The 20,064-nt window shown below is 43.5% G+C and overlaps 1 protein-coding gene across 1 annotated transcript in view; it reads left to right on the top strand.

The window, feature by feature from the left end:
- Positions 1–20,064, top strand: part of LOC133773884 (interleukin-2 receptor subunit alpha-like) — a 45,491-nt gene that overhangs the window by 11,777 nt on the left and 13,650 nt on the right. The window lies entirely within an intron of this gene.

Below are 20,064 nucleotides of genomic sequence, written 5' to 3' on the forward strand. Positions count from 1 at the left end.
GTGAACTCTGAACTGTAGATGGAGTCAAGAAAATCACCCTCACCTGTGTGGGTGGATGTCATCCCATCAATTGAGGGACTCAGCAGAACACCAACATGGAGGAAGGGTACATTCTCTCTGTCTCCCTGGATTACAGCCATCTTCTCCTGCCCTTGGATGTGGGAGTTCCTGATTCTCCAGCCTTCAGACCCAGGATTTCCACCAGAGCCCCCACCCCATTCTCAGGCTTTCAGCCCCAGACTGATTGGTGCCACCAGGTTCTCTGGGTCTCTAGCCTGCAAATGGCCCCCATAACTGCATGAACTAATTCCCATTGTAAACCCCCCCTTTTTAAATATCAATATACAAGTACCCCACTGGTTCTATTTCTCTGAGAACCCTGATTAAGACAATGAACAAGGTCAAAAGCAGAATCATGTGCACAGGTTCTTCAAGGCTGGAATGCACATTTCTGTGTGGTAGGAGATGGAGATTTTTTAGGGCTGAGTGTGAGTTATGTCCTGCAGCCTTCCATGTTCAGGGATTTTGACTCTGCTCTGAGTGTCACAGAGTGGTCTCGGGTAAGGAACACAAGAGCATTTCCTTTAGAGAGATGGTATTAAGAATGAGGGATCCGGTGCTGTGGCTCAGCATGTTGAAGCCCCAGCCTGGAGCGTTGGCATCCCATATGGGCACCGGTTCAACTCCTGGCTGCTCCACTTTTGATCCAGCTCCCTGCTGATGTGCCTGGGAAAGCAGTGGAGGATGGCCCAAGTGCTTGGACCCATGTAACCACATGGGAGACCTGGAGGAAGATTCTGGCTCCTGGCTTCAGATCAGCCCAGCTCTGGCTGTTGTGGCTATCTGGGGAGTGAGCCAGCAGATGGAAGACCTCTCTCCCTCTCTGTTTCTGCCTCTCTCTGTAACTCTGTCTTTCAAATACCTGTTTAAAAAATAAGAATTCAAAACAATGTTGAGTGGTCTAGGTGGGAGCTGCTGGTTGGCCAGTTTTAACCTCTGTGGGCCACAGTTTCTATTAGTATAAAGTGGGCAGTGGGAGTACTGCAGTGCCCCACTGGTTGCTGTAAAGCTACACAAGAGAGCCTGCCTAGAGTATATATAATAGTCGCTCAATAAAAGTGGCTCCCTGCACTTCTCATCCACAGGGCCAAAGTCCCCCCAGTGTCTCCATGTGGATACTCACAGGCTGAAAAAAAAATACCACATTCAGAATTGATGCCTGTCTTTCTCATTCTGACTTCAACTAATTGAAAGACTACCACCCATCCAATCCCCAGAAGCTCGGGCAGAATCCTGTTTCTTCCCTTTCACTCCTTCTGTGCAACCAGTCAAGCCCCATTTTCTGATGATTCCAGCTCTCAAAGTCTATTCTAATAATTAGTATTCTCTAATAGGTAGAGCATTTTCATTAACTATATATTTATATTTATGATACATAGTACAGGATGAAATAATAATTATATGTATACTATTCTATATGTTAATTTTGTACCTTTAATTATCTTACTATAATATAGAACACATTTCTTCAAACAATAATTACATTGATCATGGCATTTTGTATATTTTCCTTTTTTAAAAGATTTATTTATTTATTTGAAAGGGAGAGAGAGAGAGAGAGAGAGAGAGATCGATTTTCCATCTGCTGGTTTACTACCTAAATGGCTGCAATGGCTGGAACCGGGACAGGCCAAAGCCAGGAGCCTAGAGCTTCCTCTGAGTCTCCCATGTGGGTACAGGGGCCCAAGCACTTGGGCCATCATCTGCTGCTTTTCCAGATGCATTAGCAGGGAGCTGGATTGGAGTGGAGCAGCTGAGACTTGAACTGGTGCCCATATGGATTGCTGGCATCACAGGCAGTGGCTTTACTCACTATGCTACAATGCCAGACCTTACATTTTTCTTATCATGTATGTTAATATTATGTATTTAATTATCTTCTTTTTTAAAATTATCTTTCTTTTTAAAATTTTATTTAAGATATACAAATTTCATGTATTTCCTACATACAGGTTCCGGAACACCACCCTAGCCTGCCTTCTGCCCACACTCCCACCCTTCTTCTTCTTCCCTCTCCTGTTTTCATTCTTGATTTTTATGAAGATCTATTTTCAGTTAACTTTACACTCATAAAATTAACCCTACACTAAGTAAAGAGTTCAACAAATAGTATGAAGGAAAATACACTGTTCCTCAACAGAAGAGACAAGAGCTGTAAAACAATCTCCGAATCTCAAATGTCAAGTTCACTCCTATACGTTACCTTTTGGGTACACTCTGTTACCACAGACCAGGGAGAACATATGGTAGTTGTCTTTTTGGGACTGGCTTATTTCACTGAGTATAATGGTTTCCAGTTCCATCCATTGTGTTGCAAAAGACAGGATTTAATTTTTTTACCACTGTGTAGTAATCCATGGTGCATACATACCATAATTATATATCAATAATTACATTGATTATGACAATTTATATATTTCCTTATTGCATATGCTTATGGTATGTCTTTAATTGTCTTGAGACGGTGGCATGCTTTATACAACTGTGGCCGTCAGCTATCATTAATATTCATAATGACCTTGTTTGTCAGGTGGCTGTGAAGGCGAGAGTTAATGCCAGTGCTGACTCTCAACAAACTTGATTGGTGGCATCAGTGGCCCAGAGGAGCAGGGATGCATGCTATTGTCAGGCAAAACTGGGGATCAGGGTTGACCCAAGGGCTTTTCTTGGGTGTTCAGGCTTCTGCCACCCTGTGTGTGACACACCAGCCTTTGCCAGCCTTTTGTTCCCCTTTGCATTTGTCCTGTGTGCTGGCGGCTAATCCCATTGGGTATGGTAAAGTCGGGAGAAGATGTTGTCAGCTGGCCCTGAACGTGTGTGCCAGATGTTTCTTCCTGCAGGTCACTGAGGGTCCTGGTGCGGGCATCCATGCATTTTGCAGGGTTCCCAGCACACAGAAACATACACAGTGCACCCAGAAACTTGAGAGACCTGGGACACAGCATGTGCTGTCTCTATGCACGTGGACAGCTAGATGCAGAGGGTCTTCATGCCTTCTTTCAGCCCTCACATTCTGTAGTTTCATCCCTACCCACTCAATGGCTGAGTAAAAGACAACACCATGCTGAAGAGGACATTGAACCTCCTAGCAAGGCTGCAGGCTGCATTTTAGGTTCCCTTAGCCTTGGAAAATAGGGCCACCTGGGATTTAAATTCTATAAGGTAACATTAACGCTCACTGCAGGAGCAGCCTGAGGTCACACCTACCAACTTTTTTTTTTTTAAGAGTTATTCATTTATTCGTTTGAGAGGCAGAGTGTCAGAGAGAGAGGGTGAGACAGAGAGAAAGGTCTTCCATCTGCTGGATCACTCCCCAAATGGTCATGATAGCTGGAACTGGGCCAGGCCAAAGCCAGGAGCCAGGAACTGCATCCGGGTCTTCTGCAAGAGCCGAAGCACTTGGCCATCACCTGCTGCCTTCCTAGGAGCGTTAGCAGGGAGCTGGATTGAAAGTGGAGCAGTCAAGACGAACTGGCACTCCCATCTGGGATGACGGTGTGTTACAAGCAGTGGCTTAGGCTGGTGCCACGGCTCACTAGGCTAATCCTCTGCCTACAGCGCCGGCACCCCGGGTTCTCGTCTCGGTTGGGGCACCGGATTCTGTCCCGGTTGCTCCTCTTCCAGGCCAGCTCTCTGCTTAGGCCCGGGAAGGCAGTGGAGGATGGCCCAAGAGCTTGGGCCCTGCACCCGCATGGGAGACCAGGAGGAAACACCTGGCTCCTGACTTCAGATGGGCGCAGCACGCCAGCCGCAAGGCACCGGCCGTAGTGGCCACTTAGGGGGTGAACCAACGGAAAAAGGAAGACCTTTCTCTCTGTGTCTCTCTCTCTCTCTCACTAACTCTGCCTGTCAAAAATAACAACAACAACAAAAAAAAGCAGTTGCTTAGCCCAATGCACCTTGATGCCACAACACCAGCCCCACATCTATGGACTTTGAGGTACCTATTGAAAAGAACAGAACTTACCCTCTGAAACCATCAGAGATCAGGATTTTGTATGTTACTTAAGTATTTACAGAAGCCTGGAGTAGTTTAGAGCCAATAGCTTAAGGGTATCTCTGGGGAAACTTTAAATCTGTGTTTCTTTTCAGCACTGGCTGTGGGAGAGGGGCCTGGTTAACAGATGACAGTTTAGAGCAGCCCACACAGGCTGACCACATGGACTGCACTCAGCAAAAGCCTTTAGGTCACATGGGTGTTTCCGAGCACAGGAAGGGGCTTTTGTTGCTACTTAACCTACAGTCTTAACATAAGCCAGTTCTGTGTCACCCATCCCAGAAATGCCACTCACCATACATGTCACCACCCTTCCTCTCCAAACAAGGTAGCACCTGGTGACACAGATTTCAGGATTGCTTGCATGCTGCTGGATGTCTGTCTGTACAAACCCATCTGAAGCAAAGTCAAAGCAGACAAGCAGGTCGAGGTAGTACCCCAAGCCCCCGAACCCTGGAAGCCACATCAGTGTTTCTTCCTCCCCAGGGTTTGTGGCAAACATTTCCATGTCTAGATGGCCATTCACCATGAAAGGGTTTGGTCCGTTTCTAGAATGCATAGTTATCTATGAGTGGTCTTGCCTAAAATTGTGAATCTGGGCGAGTAGGAAGGAAAAGGGGTACAAGGGGCAACTCTGGGAGATAAGGGAAGCAGTGAGAAAGGGCGAGAGAATGGCTGGGGATGTCTGAGGGACACGCAGGGCCCGCACACAGGGACCTGGCGTTCTGACACGGCGAAGGTTGGAGGCAACAGGACTGCCCTTGGCCTGATGTCTACCTCGCGGGGCCATAGTCCTAAGAAGCCGCCCTCCAGCCACAAGATTTTCATGTTCTTTTCTTCTGGTCTTCAGTCTCTACCTGGCATCATAGCTATTTATCTGGTCTTTCTTTAAAATCGCAGGGGAAATCCCACTGAGATCCAGTTGCGAATCCCCTCACTCTTGGGTCTCATTTCTCAGAAGGCTCTCTCATTGCAGAGGCTCTCTGTGGGCGGGGCTGACCAATTTAGCCTATTTCTGCTAAAAATATGACTGTCCCAAGAAATCGGTTTTGAAGAGTGGAGGGAAAACTGCTTTTTAGATTTCAGAGAAAGGACACGAGTTCTTTCTACCTCCTCTTCTTTCTCATTTGATAACCCTTCAATTTTAATCAGGGGGACATTCTGTGGTAAACCTGTGGTTAACTCTTTCACGTACGGAACCTTGTTACCGACTCCGGGGACTCCCAAGGAGAGGAAACCAGTCTGTGCAGAAGTGTTGCTGAACCCCCCATGGCAGTTCAGACTGAAAGAAAGTTTGTTGGAGGAGTATTTTTGGTTCTCTACCATTTTTTCTTTTTTAAAGTAAATAGAAAATAACTAGATTAACCGCCCACTCTGATTTCGATGGATTGATTTTTTTTTCGGTGACACATATTAAGGCACAAGCTTTTTTCCAAAAGGATTTCACCCCGTGAATCACTTACCCTTGGCTTGTGTAAACTCTAGACTGTTGAAGCCAGCCTAGGACAGCAAAGCCTCAGAACCTGCCAGCCAGAAAACGCAAATAGGCCACAGATGGCTGATCTAATGTCTGGAGAACTGTGCCCAGGTGCCTGGAGATCTCCTCAGAGCTCATGTCCGTCCCTCTCCTTCTTTCTGGGAATTAGGCGTCTTTCTTTGATGTTATGTGATAACTTCCCTCTTCAAGCCCCAGGACAGCACTTTGCTTCTGCCACATTTATGCTTGCAGCATGAAAGAACAAAGGTGGATGTTTGCTTGGGTAAATTGGTGGGTAGTGTCCACGTCAATGCTAAAAGGCCCAAGTATTCATTCAGTGCCTACCACAGCCCATTCAGAGGGAGCTAAGGAGCCAAACAAGACTTCTGCCCTCTTTCTTGATGCTGATCTCGCCAAAGACAGTGGCTGGAAGGTGGTGCAATGTGAAGTCCCCATACCACCACTTGCGTTCTGCACGATCTCGTTTTTGTTCTGGTCCATGCACACACAGAAAATATTAGATTGGCGTAATTATTCCATCTCAAGAGTCCTCTTTCCAACTCCTCTAGGCAGGTGCTGAAGCCTTAGTCATTTTGTTGATTTCGGCTTCTAAGGACTGAGAGAGGTGATAAGCACAGTCAACCTGAGAAATAGAACTGGGACTCAGAGCTCTGCTGTGGGTGTGTCACTGAGTAGGGAGATAGCTTTTTCTCTTCTGATAAATGCCCGCAACCACAAACCAAAGGAAAAGGCCCTGAGCTTGTCACTTCCTTTGGAAGAAACTTTAGCAATGAATTAGTTATCCCAGGAATAGGCAGTTTGGTGGGAAAAAACCACTGGTTTTATAAATACTTTATAATTATTAAAATGTCAAATAATACATAAAGCACAAGGATGAATATAGCCATTACACGCCCACCATCAGAATTCAACAAGTTTACAATTTACCTTGGTTGTGTCTTGTCCTTTTGTTTATATTTAATACATATAACAGATACAGTGCAGCTCTGTCTATATCCAATCCAATCCCATTCTTCCCTTCAAGAACTTACTCTCAGTGCCAGCATGTGGCATAATGGGTTAAGCCACCACCCGTAATGCCAGCATCCCATATGGGTGCCAGTTCAAGTCCTGGTTGCTCCACTTTCGATCCAGCTCCCTGTTGATGTACCTGGGAAAGCAGCAGAACATGGCCCAGGTGCTTGGGCCCCTGCACCCTGGCTCCTGGCTTTAGCCTGGCCCAGCCCTGGCTGCCGTGGCCGTTTGCAGAGTAAACCAGCAGATGGAAGATCTCTCTCTGTCTGTCTCTCCCTCCCTCTCTCTCTGTAACTCTTTCAAATAAATAAAACAAATATTAAAAAAAAAGAAATTGCTCTCTTGAACTTAAGTAATATATAGTACTTTATAGATAATATACATTACTATTGTATTTCTTATTTTACATATACAAAAATAATATATTTCCTTTTACAACTTGCTTTTTTTTTCAACTCAACACTGTTTTTGAGATTTGTTCTTGAAGGTGCTAGTTTATTCTTTTTAACTCCTGTATTTTATTCCATTGTATGATTACACCAGAGATTTTTCCTTTTAAAAATGTTATTCATTTGAAAGGCACAGAGACGGAGATAGACAGATATGCAGAGGTCTCCCACCCAGCTGGTTCACTCCTCAAATGCCCACAACAACTGGACCGGGCCAGATTCCAGGAACCCACTCCAAGTTCCCCAGGTCTGGCAGGGATCCAACTACTTGGGTCGTTACCTGCAGCTTCCCAGGATGTGCATTAGTGGGAAGCTGGACCTTGAATCCAGGAACTCGGATATTACAATGCAAACGTCCAGAGTTCCGCCTTGACCCCAGCGTCCCAGAGTTATACATACAATCCCCTTCTGATGGACAGTTCAACCGCTTCTAATTTTTGTCTATTACAAGCAATGCTCTAACAAGTAGCCTTGAACGTGCGCACAAGAATTTCCCCTGGAAGTGAGATTTCCTATTGCAGAGCATGGGTAACTTCAATTTTACTACAATATTTTAACATTTCTCTTTGAAGCAGTCATGCTAATTTTTATGCATGACCAACAATTTATGAGATTCTTGATTTCTTCATGTACTTACCATCATCATTTAGCATTGAGAAACCTTGATATTTTTGCCAGAACGACAGAATAAAATGGAGTCTCATTCCTATTGACATGTTAATGGTTACTGGAGATGTTGAGTGTGCTTTCATGTTTACAGGTCTCTGAGGCCTGTTTGTTCATGTCCTTTGTCCCTTTTGAAATAAGAATTTTCGCTTTTTGTATATTAATTTATAAGAGTTCTTTATGTATTCTGGAAACCAATCCTTTGCATAATTGTAGATTCCTGGATGTTGTCAGTAAACAATATTATTACTTACAATTTCATTTCTTTCCACTCCTTGTTCTTATTTCTTGTGCTTGTTTCATTGCATCAGCTAGGAGATCCAATATAATATGGAATAAGAGCAGGGATATTATAGCGTATTTGTATCATATTTCTGACATTAAATAGAAGGCTTTTAATGTATCAGCAAAGTGTCACTTGCAGTAAGTTCCCTTTTATTTGTTAAGGCAGTTTTCATCCATTTCTGCCACCTTAGAGGGTTTTTAAGCATTATTGAGCATTCTTTTAATCATTATTGAATGATTTTTTCTTCTGTTGAAATGATCATAAGATTTTCTCCTTTTAAATAATAAACGCAGTGAATTACATCAAGAGATTTTCAAATGTTAAACCATTTGTCATGGAATACATTCGAATTGATCAGAATCTAAATTTCCAAAGTACAGCTTTTGGATTACAGTGGCTCCCCCCCCCCCATAACTTCCCTCCCACCCGCAACCCTCATTCTGTTAAAAGTGTTCTTAACTTTAAAAAGTCTGCACTAATAAATGTGTTTTCCAGTTTTAAGCTCTTGTGTGCAGAGCTTAGAACATTTCTGGCCACAAAGAATTGACAGCTGTTTTTTTTTTTTTTTTTTTTTTTTTTTTTTTTTTTTTTTTAAGTATCATTTTCTGATTGGCTGTTGCTGATTTCTGGAAAATACTGAATTTTTAAACTGATTTTGTATCTTACCACTTTACCGAAATCTGAGCAGTTCTAGTACTTTAACCATCTTGGGTTTTCTAAGAATACAATTAAATTGTTCAGACAAAATTATTATTCGACTTCACTTTTCCAATAGTCATACAACTTATCTCTGCAGCCAGTTTTATAGAATCATCAATATTGTAGGTCCTTTTTACAGTTCATTGGAATGAAAAAAATCTAGATACCACTAGGTCTTTGGTGGTGGTGGGGGGCAGAGGTAGATTTAAGAAAACAGAGACAAAAGACAAAGTGAACAGCTCAGATATTAGTAATTTGGTATAATGTAGTATTGGCAAAACAGAGACAATTTTATACACGTCTGCAATAGTTTCAACCAATAGTAGATGATGTAGGCAGCCAACAGCAGTTAAAGATGACGTGAAGTATTCAAACTCCACCAATATCATCTGGTTAGTAGTGACCAGGTAACTGTTATGTTTTAGTGGATTTGAGGTCCATTAGCATCCAGGTCTCCCATGTTGGTACAGGGGCCCAAGCACTTGGACCATCTGCTGCTGCTTTCCCAAGTGCATTAGCAGGGAGCAGAATTAGAAGTGCAGCACCTGGGACGCCAATATGGGATGCCAGCGTTGCAGGCATCTTTGCAGGCGACTTCTTAACCCATTACATCACAATGTCAGCCCCTCCATTATTTCAACTGATACATTTCTGTCATTCATGCTCTTATAACTCCCATTCCAGCAAAACCACTTTACTGGTGGTCCCCTGAACACAGCACACTGTTTCACACATTCCCTGCACCAGGATGGCCTCTCCTGCCTCCCCTTCCAAAAGGCAATGACTTGGCATGTCTGAGAAGCTCCTATGGCCTTCATGGCTGGCTAATGGCTCCAGGGTATCTGCCATCTGCTATTTGATTGGCAACTGAATGCCCAAAATAAAGCAACAAAATGCAGTAAATACTTTCCAACTAGAAACTTAATCCATGTTGTAACAAACCCACCTCCTGGATCAAGAGAGAGCAGAGCAAGGCTTTTGCTTCTTGTTGTAATCAAATATAAGTCACAAGGTTGGATGGCCCATTGGACTTCACCTCTAGGCTCTTAGTAGGCCACCGGTGCAGCCAATTCTGTGTTTTAACATAGTTGATTTGCTGGTATTTTAAAGGCATGCTGGAGGGTGTGAAGAGACAAGTAGATGCAGGTGAGCAGTCAGAATGCCTGTAGTTATGCCTTGAAATTCAGTGGAGGGGTTGGCACTGTGGTGTAGTAGGTTAAGCCTCTGCCTGCAGTGCCAGCATCGCATATAGGTGCAGGTTCTAGTCCTGGCTGCTCCACTTCTGATGCAGCTCTCTGCTATGGCCTGGGAAAGCAATAGAAAGTGGCCCAAGTGCTTGGAACCCTGCAGCCGCGTGGGAGACCTGGAGAAAGATCCTAGCTCCTGGCTTCAGATCGGCCCAGCTCCAGGTATTGCAGCCAATTGAGGAGTGAACCAGCTGATGGAAGACCTCTTCCTGTCTCTCCTTCTCTCTGTAACTCTACCTCTCAAATAAATAAATAAATCTTAAAAAAGAAAGTCATTAGAGTTGAAGGGAGTTGGGCTTACAAGTGTTGCCAATAGGGAAGCAATGACTCCTGGGACATGAGGCCAAAGGGGAAGTGGAACTGATGAGGATGCTGGAGGTTCTAGCTTCAGTGACTCAGACAATAGGAACATGAGGGTCATCGAGAAAAAGGGACAGGAAGAGAAACAGAACTGTGTATTTGTTTCTAACTTTTTATTGCGAGATCCTTAGATTCACACTTTGTCTTCTTTATCCTAACTTCTTCTGGGTACCTTTTGTATTTGCTACTTAAAAGAATTTCTTAAAAGTAGCAGTGACAGGTTTTTGGTTTTTTGTTTGATTATTTTTTTTTTGACAGGCAGAGTGGACAGTGAGAGAGAGAGACAGAGAGAAAGGTGTTCCTTTGCCATTGGTTCACCCTCCAATGGCCGCCACGGCCAGTGCGCTGTGGCCGGCGCACCGCGCTGATCTGAAGCCAGGAGCCAGGTGCTTCTCCTGGTCTCCCATGCGGGTGCAGGGCCCAAGCACTTGGGCCATCCTCCACTGCACTCCCGGGCCACAGCAGAGAGCTGGCCTGGAAGAGGGGCAACTGGGACAGAATCCGGCGCCCCGACCGGGACTAGAACCCGGTGTGCCGGCGCCACTAGGCGGAGGATTAGCCTGTTAAGCCACGGCGCCAGCTCCAGTAACAGTTTTTACAAGGCAGAAATGAGAACAGTGAACAATCGAAGACTTTCCTGTGGCTCCTGTCCCATCATCTTGAGCCGTATGCTTTGGGCAACTCATTTAATCACGCTGAGCGTCACTCTCCTGGGATGGAAAATGGGGATGACAACATCAGTCTTCCAGGGTAATCGTGGATGTCAGCATTGGGGGTAACAAATACCATGCAGCCAGCAGGGCTGAGGCATCACAGTGATTGTTATACAAAGAACCCCAAATAGAGAGCCCGGGGCCCTCTGACTTCTGAATCAAAACCACCACATCACACAGACATGCCCCAGCACCTGGACAGTTTAGACATGGCTCCAGCACTAAGTGAGAGACAGTCAAGGACAGAGGGGGTGAAAAACCCACCCTCTTCCTGGAGATGGTGATTCTCTGTGATGGAGAAGCATGGGCCTGGGGCTCAGGGGACCTGCCTGTAACCCCAGGATTGCTGCAAACTTGAGAAATGACCACAGCTTGTTCCCTTTTCTATGCCGCTTCCAGTTCTCAGCTCCTGTGAGCCTCTTCAAAGGGATGTTCAATGTGTTCTGTGGTGTTTTACTTTGCACCCAAACCATAACATATTACAAAGGAGGCAACATTTGACAGTGTAGTGGGCATATGTTTGGAATTCTTATTGGATCTGACACAGAAGATAAATGACTTTAGGGCAAAAATGAGTTCATGTCTTTACCAGGTGACCCAAGCTCTTCTCATTTTTAAAAAAGATTTATTTATTTATTTGAAAGCCAGAGTTATAGAGAGGCAGAGGTAGAGAGAGAGAGAGAGAGAGAGAGAGAGGTCTTCTATCTGCTGGTTCACTCCCTAGATGGCTGCAATGACCAGAGCTGTGCTGATCCAAAGCCAGGATCCAGGAGCTTCTTCTGGGTCTTCCCACATGGGTGCAGAGGCCCAAGAACTTGGGCCATCTTCTTCTGCTTTCCCAGGCCATAGAAGGGAGCTGGATGGGAAGTGGAGCAGCCAGGACTCGAACTGGTGCCCACATGGGATGCCGGCACTGCAGGTGACAGCTTTACCCACTATGCCACAGCGCCAGTCCCCCAAGCTCTTAATGTAGTCACTTCTTTGTCTTCTAGGAAATCCCCCATCTAGAAATTTCCACACTTAAGCCAGTTATTCTAGTTTTCATTCCTGACATCTATTTTCCAGGTGGCAAAGAGGAGAGGCACAAAGCTGAAGCCATTTACCCAGAGCTGGCTGGGCTCTGGGTGAAACAGCTTGACCTTGAGTCACTTACAAAGCAGTCTTACCTCAGGCTCAGTCCACATCCTTTTGAAGCCTCTTCCTCTTCTGTGCCACAAGGGCCAGATGAGTTCTCTCTCGTTTTGAACATCAGAGGAAAAACAACAACAAAAACATCACGGAGCCCACAAACGTTTTTCACCCACCCACCTTCCCTCCAGCCAACAGAGTTTCATTGCGCCCTGTTAGGTACCGAGTCGAGTGCCTGGGCACAAAGCACTCTTGTGCCGATTCAGCAGTAACTGAGGGCCCCAGTTCCCCATGCACTAAAGAGCTCTCAGGTCCTTAAGAAGGGGACAGACACAGAAAGAGGATGCTGAGCCACCAGGGCTTCATTCTGTCTTAACCCTTTCTCCTCTAAACCTGGGCTCCAATTGGCTTTGCCTTCATCTGTACCGGGAACTCCTGGGAGGCAACAAATCCACCAATCACCAGAGAAGAGGCACCTGTGATGACAATTCAGGGACAGAGATGGAGGTGGGGGGTGCGAAGGATAGGAACATGGGGGATCCTGCCTGTGGCTTTCAACTGACAGACCATAGGCAAACTCTGACATGAGATGTGAGACAAGAGCTTGGTTTAATTCTCTCCTAGTGCAAGCCCCAGGCGGAGAGGCCCTTGGCATGTTCAGGGTTAATAATAACTGCTGACTGACTGTTTTTCCCTCTGCCCACATAAAAGGTACACAAGCTATAAGGCAAGGCCACATCAATGGCCTCAGAGTCTGTGGTAGGACTCTCCTCCTGGGGGCCCCACCACCGAAGCTCTGAGCATTCACCCTGCTATCTCTCATCTCCAAGTCGGTTATGCCAAGCTTTCCCGCGTCCCGTAGGCACCAGACACTTCAATACTCTCAGAAAAGGAAATGACAAAGCAATCAGAGATTTTCTGAAGAGTAATGATAGCTAAACAGCGAATAGAAGAACACTGCAACGGGAATATTTACGCATCATAAACTATGAGAATATTCAAGGAGGAGGAGGCAAGAGGACATTTTTTAAAAGAGATTTATTTATTTGAAAGGCTGAATTACAGAGAGAGAGAGAGGGAGAGGGAGAGAAAGAGAGAGATCTTCCATTGTTGGTTCACTCCTCAAATGGCCATAAAGGCCCGGGGTGAGCCAGGCCGAAGCCAGGAGCCAGGAACTTCATCCAGGTCTCCCACATGGGCACAGGGGTCCAAGCACTTGGACCATCTTCTGCTACTTTCTCAGATGCATTAGCAGGGATCTGGATGGGAAGTGGAGCAGCCAGGACTCGAACTGGTGCCCATATGGGATGCTGGCAAGGCAGATAGTGGCTCAACCCATTATGCCACAGTGCTGGCCTCAAGAAGAGTTGTTTTTTTTTTTTTTTCATTCATCGCTAAATTTTTTTTATCTTTTATTTAATAAATATAAATTTCCAAAGTACAGCTTATGGATTACAATGGCTCCCCCCCCAATAACTTCCCTCCCACCCGCAACCCTCCCCTTTCCCGCTCGCTCTCCCCTTCCATTCACATCAAGATTCATTTTCAATTCTCTTTATATACTGAAAATCAGTTTAGTATATATAAAGTAAATATTTCAACAGTTTGCCCTCACATAGCAACACAAAGTGAAAAATACTGTTGGAGTACTAGTTATAGCATTAAATCACAGTGTACAGCACATTAATGACAGAGATCCTACATGATATTTTTTTAAAAAATTGATTAATTTTCCATGTAATTTCCAATTTAACACCAAGATTTTTTTTTTCATTTTCAATTATTTTTATATACAGAAGATCGATTCAGTATATACTAGGTAAAGATTTCATCAGTTTGCACCCACACTTAAACACAAAGTGTAAAAATACTGTTTCAGTACTAGTTATAGCATTACTTCACATTGGACAACACATTAAGGACAGATCCCACATGGGACGTAAGTACACAGTGACTCCTGTTGCTGACTTAACAATTTGACACTCTTGTTTATGGTGTCAGTAATCTCCCTAGGCTCTAGTCATGAGTTGCCTAGGCTATGGAAGCCTTTAGGGTTCGCTGAAGAAGAGATTTGTAAAGGCAAAATAAGGAGGATTTTATAAGGTGTTGTGAAAGTTACCTTAGATAGAAGGATTAATAAAATGGTGGCACCAGCCTGAGGCTGAACAGACAGTTGCTAGGCAGACGACTCTGTGCAAGTATTTTTTGTGTAAGCTTGCCGTGGCCCCTGTGCAGGGCTGTGGATCTGGCAGTCTTCTGTGAATAGTCCTTGTTATATGTGGATGAGAACCCTTGGCATATGCGCAGGAGACCCCTTCCTTCACAGTATTCTGGCCTTATTTATATGTTTGTTTATTTTGGTTAGGGCTTGACGAAAGTGACTCCATTTAGGTCTTGACGACTTTCACAACGTAAATCCAGAACTGTACCAATATTGAGGCGGACATTTGGCCTAGCAGTTAAGATACCACTTGGGACACCTACATCCCATATCAGAGTGCCTTGCTTTGGGGCCTGGCTTCATTTTTTTTAAAAGATTTATTTATTTATTTGAAAGCAGACTTAAGAGAAAAGGGGGAGAGAGAGAGAGAAAGAGAGAGAGAGAGAGAGAGAGAGAGAGAGAGAGAAACTCTTCCATCTAGTGGTTCACTTCCCAAATGGCCGCAACAGCTGGACCTGGGCTGGTCCAAAGCCAGGAGCTTCTTCTGGGTCTCTTGCATGGGTGCAGGATCGCAAGCACTTGGGCCATCTTCTGCTGCTTTCCCAGGTGCATTAGCAGGGAGCTGGATGAGAAGTGGAGCAGCTGAGACTTGAACCAGTGCCCACATGGGATGCCAGCACCACAGACAGTGGCTTTACCTGCTATGCCACAATACTGGTCCCCTGGCTCCATTTGTGATTCCATGTTCCTGCCAACGTGCACTCTGGAAGGCAGCAGGTAATGGCTTAAGTACTTGGGTCCTTCCTGCCCGTGTGGGAGACCTGGATTGAGTTCCTGGCTCTTGACTTCAGCCTGTCATAGTCTGGCCTATTGCTGACATTTGGGGAATGAACCAGCAGATGGCAGATCTTTTTTTCCTCTCTCTGTGCCTCAAAATAAAATAAAATAAATAAATAAGTGAATAAATAAGTATAAGTAAATAAATTGGAAAAAGAATTGTACCAGTACTTAAAAATTACAGGGAAGAAAATACTGCCCTTCTCGTTTTCTAAAGACAATTCTGTTTGCTTCCATGCCCATTGCCATAAGAGACAGTGAATGACTAGAACTGAGGGCTGAAAACAGTGGAGGATGGAATGATTTATGTTAAATAGTCGGAGCCACTGATAGAAGCAAGAAGTGGACCTGGAAAGACAGGAACAAGGGTAAAGACAGAGAAAAGGTCCTATTTGCTGAATTTTAAGAAAGAACTAAAATTTTTAGTGCGTAAAACTAGAGAATGAGGGCAGCTGCCACACTGGGTCAAAAAAAATTAGATGGGCTGGCATTGTGGCACAGAGAGCTAAACTGCCTCCTGTGATGTGGGCATTCCATATTGGAGCATCAGTTCCAGTCCTGGCTGCTCCCTTTCCAATCCATCTCCCTGTCCATGTGCCTAGGAAAGCAGAAGAAAATGATTGCTCAAAGCTTGGATTCCTGCCATGCACACGGGAGACCAGGATGGAGTTCCTGGCTCCTGGCCCAAGCCTGGCCTAAGTCTGGCCCAAGCCTAGCTATTGTGACCATTTGAGGAGTGAACCAGTGGATAGAAGATCTCTCTCTCTCTCTCTCTTTGAAATAAATAACTATTTTTAAAAGAAGTGATAACGTAGGGACAGGGGATTTAAAGATGTTTTGCTGAGTCATAAGAAATATTGAAGGAAAATTCCCATTAGTATGAACCATCATCATAGAAAATGCGTATTATGAGAAAATTATGTGTAGATTTCAAAAAACTTTGGCACCCAAATAAACATTTTAATTCCATTTTCCATGAACTTCTTGAAATACCTTGAGATTCTTCATTATCCTTCTGAAAGACAAACTATTTTTGGTTGGAGATTTTGTACAGCTGTTGATGTCATCACATTACGCTGAGAAGGGCTGAAGAACATCCCGGCTTCCTCCCAATCAGACTGAAGGAAACACAGCTGCAGTGCCTCCTTTCCCACACGTTCTTCCACTTTCGATCTCTAGAACACGCTAGGCGAGGCCTTTCAGGGAAAAGGAGTATAGCCAGTTCTTTACAGGTTACTCAGCTCCAGACCCGGAAGCATTAATGTTTCTAGATTTCAGGAAAGATTCTTTTATAAATGGAAAGTCAGTAGGAGGAGAACTTCCTGAAATTTCCCCTTGTCCCCAAATGACCTCCTCAGACACTCAGGATAATTTATGACTCTGTAAATTTCCAGGGCCTTGTTTAGAGAAACACACCATCATATACTGGAAGAGTTTCTAAGGACACAAATTTGTCTCAAGGACAATTCATCTGCCTTTTTATTATTTGAAAGATGTATCTGTTTATTCGAAAAGCAGAGTAACAGAGAGAGAGACAGACAGACAGACAGACAGGATTTTTCCATCTTATAGTTGACACCCCAAATGCCTGCAACAGCCAGGGCTGGGCCAGGTCAAAGCCAGGAACCAGGATCTCCATCCAGGCCTCCCTAGCCCCAAGCACTTAGGCTATCATCTGCTGCTTCCCCAGGTACACTAGCAAGAAGCTGATCCATCCCAGGCATTCAAATATGGGATGCAGACATCCCGAGAGATGTCTTCATCCACTGTGTCACAACATCTGCCCCCAACTGCCCCTTTTTAAATGTGTATGTTCAGAAATGTTCTTGGCTAGTAGTTGAGAGACCAATTTCCAAATGCATCTGAGGTCATATCCTGACTATTTGTGCCAATAAACAGTGACCAGAGTATTGTTAATTATACTTCTCATTGATTTTTCTAGATGAAAAATTACTTATAAAAATGTATGGAACTGAAATATATAAATCTGATGAACTTTGGTAAACATGTATACCTATTTAATCAATATTGTCATCACCTTCCTGCCTCCCTCCAAGCACTTACAAGGAAATGAAAAACAGGGACAGGCTCTGTGGACAGCAGGTTCAGCTACCACCTGAGATACCTGCACCCCATATTGGAGTGCCTGATTCCAGACCTAGCTTAATTAACTGCTTCCAGTATACAGAATTAACTATATGAGATTTCTGTAGATTGAGCTTACTAAACTTACTAAGTTTTAGTAGCCATTTTGTAGAAGCAATTTTATATAAAACAGCCATCTTTGAACAATGTTCCTTATCTTGAAATCTACTTTCTGACATTAGCAATTCACAATAGTTTTTACTGATTGTCTTTGCATAATCTTTTTCTCTCCTCTTACTGCTAATCTATCATTGTCTTTGCATTTGTAGTGCGCTTTCTTGTAGACAGCAATGTAGTTGAGCCCTGCTGTTTTATCCAATCTGAAGTTTCTTTCACTTTATATTTTTTGTCCATTAGTGTTTAGTTGTAACTACCAGTATAGTTGCCTTCTACCATCTTGCTATCTGTTTCCTAGTTGTCTCATTTGCATTTTTGTCACTTTCTTTCAAGTAACCAAAAAAAAAGTTAATACTCTATTTTAGTACTCATTTAATACTCTATTTCTATTGCCCTTTTAGCTGTATTTTGCCATACTATTTGGTGGTTTCTCTAGGCTATTCAGAATACATCCTTTGTAGTCAAATTGTACCATTTCATGATATAAAAACTCAAGACAGTAAAATTCCATTCACTCCAGTATATATCCAACAGTTGTTATATATTTTACATATACATATGCAGGAACTCTTTATCCAATACTATTTATTTTAAACCATCATCTTTCAAAGAAATTACAAGGAAAATATGGTCTTTTAATTTTTGTAAATATGTAAAAATATTCTTCATCCTTTCCTGTAGATCTGTGTTTCTAGCTTGCATGGTTTCCCTCCAGCCTGGAGAATTCCTTTAAGAGTTTCTTTCAATCTACACAAAACGCAGATTCACTGGTGACAGATTCTTTCAGATTTCGTTTATCTGAAATCATTATTTTCACTCTCACTTTTGAACAATATTTTCTCTATGTAGATTCTAGGCTCACAGGCCTTTTTTCTTCTGAATATGATGTATCATTATTTTCTGGTTTCTCTTGCTTCTGTTGAGAAGCCAGCTGTAACTCATCATAGTCCCCTTGTATGCGTCACTTTTCTCTCTGATCTGGTTTTCAGAATTTTGGCTATGAGGTGTCTAGGTGTGGTTTTCTTTACACTTACCTTGCAGAGCGTCTTGGATCTGTAATTCAATGTTTGTCCTAAGAATTTGGAAATTTGGGGCCTTGTTCTTTCAAATGTTTTTTTCTTCTCATGATATCTCTCCTCTCCCTTTGGAATTTCTATTAAATTTATATTAGACTATTATGTGACATTATCCCATGGGCCACTAAGGATCTTTTCAACTTTTTTAAAAAAACCTTTTCCCTGTGTTCATCAGCTTGGATAAGCTCGACCGAGATTTGTCGTCAAGCTATAGTTAGGCTCATTGTTAAACATTATACATTTTGTTCTAGAATTTTCATTTGGTTCTTTTAATAGTCTTCATGTCTCTATGGAGCTTATTGGTTCACTCATTATGACCATTTTCCCTGTAGATCAGCTGTTGGCCATTCTTTTCTAAAAGGGCCAGAGTAAATATTTTAGATGAGGAAGCTCTACATTCTCTGTGGCAACTACTCAGCTCTGCCATTATAGCAGAAATGTCTACAAATGGTCACGACTTTGTTTATAAGAATAAATGGCAGCTTGGGGCTGGAGTCGTGGTGCAGTGGATTAAGCTACCGCCTGTGAAGCCAAGATCCTGTATATGAGTGTCAGTTCAAGTTCTGGCTGCTCCACTTCCAATCCATCTCCCTGCTAATGTGTCTGGGAAAGCAGTGGAAGATGGACTCAGTGCCTTAGTCCTGCCACCCAAGTGCGAGAGGAGACCCAGCTGGAGCTCCAGGCTCCTGGCTTTGGCCTGGCCCAACCCCCACCCTTGTGGCCATTTGGGGAGTGAACCAGTGGATGGAAGTCCTTTCTCTTCCTCAGTCTTTAATTCTGCTTTTCAAACAAATGAAAAATCTTTAAAAAACAAATAAATAAATGTCAGCCTCTCTGCAGGCTGTGGTTTGCTGTCCCTCGTTTTAAATCATTGAGCACAATGGCTTTAAACTCCTTTCTTGGTAACCTGGAGGATTTTCGGGTCTGTAAATATCGACTATGTTTTTAGGTGGGAAGTATTTTTCTGTTTCTTCACGTGCCTAGAAATTTTTTATAACTTGCTCAGCATTATGAATTATACATTAGAGAGTGTCACAGAGAATTTGGATTGTGGTGTCCTTTGAAGAGTCAAGGGTTTTGTTTTTGTTGGTGTTTCCAGCAGACAGACAAGTTTGTACCCAGTTACTCTGTCAAGGCTAGCAGCAAAAGTCCTCATTGGTTTTTCTCATTATTATTATTATCCAAATCTTGGTTTAGCAACAGATTAACCTTCTGGCACTTAAAACATTTGTTGGTGTTAACATAAGTACCAGCAAATTGCACTGATAATGCAGACAGCGGGCAGAGAGAGAGAGAGAGAATGATGATGACCTTTTCCAAGAGTTAAAGGTTAAGGTAAACTTGAGCCTGGTCTCTCTCTGAATTTCCATTCTCTTTTTCCGACAATGAAAAATAATGAAGGCAGAAAAACTAGCAGTAACTATATACCTATATTTGCCGGCACTCTGCAACTTAACCTAGTATGCTATCTCACCATCAAATCTGTAAAATTGTGATTATTACACCCGTTTTACAGAAAAGGAAACTGCCCCCAGGAGGAGTGAAAACAATAAGGCTACGTAGCTAGTAAGCTGATAAAGCAAGAATCTAGAAACCCATCTTTCCTCTGCT

Source organism: Lepus europaeus, chromosome 14 (genome assembly GCF_033115175.1).
Source record: "Lepus europaeus isolate LE1 chromosome 14, mLepTim1.pri, whole genome shotgun sequence".
In the NCBI taxonomy this organism is placed as follows: Eukaryota; Metazoa; Chordata; class Mammalia; order Lagomorpha; family Leporidae; genus Lepus; species Lepus europaeus.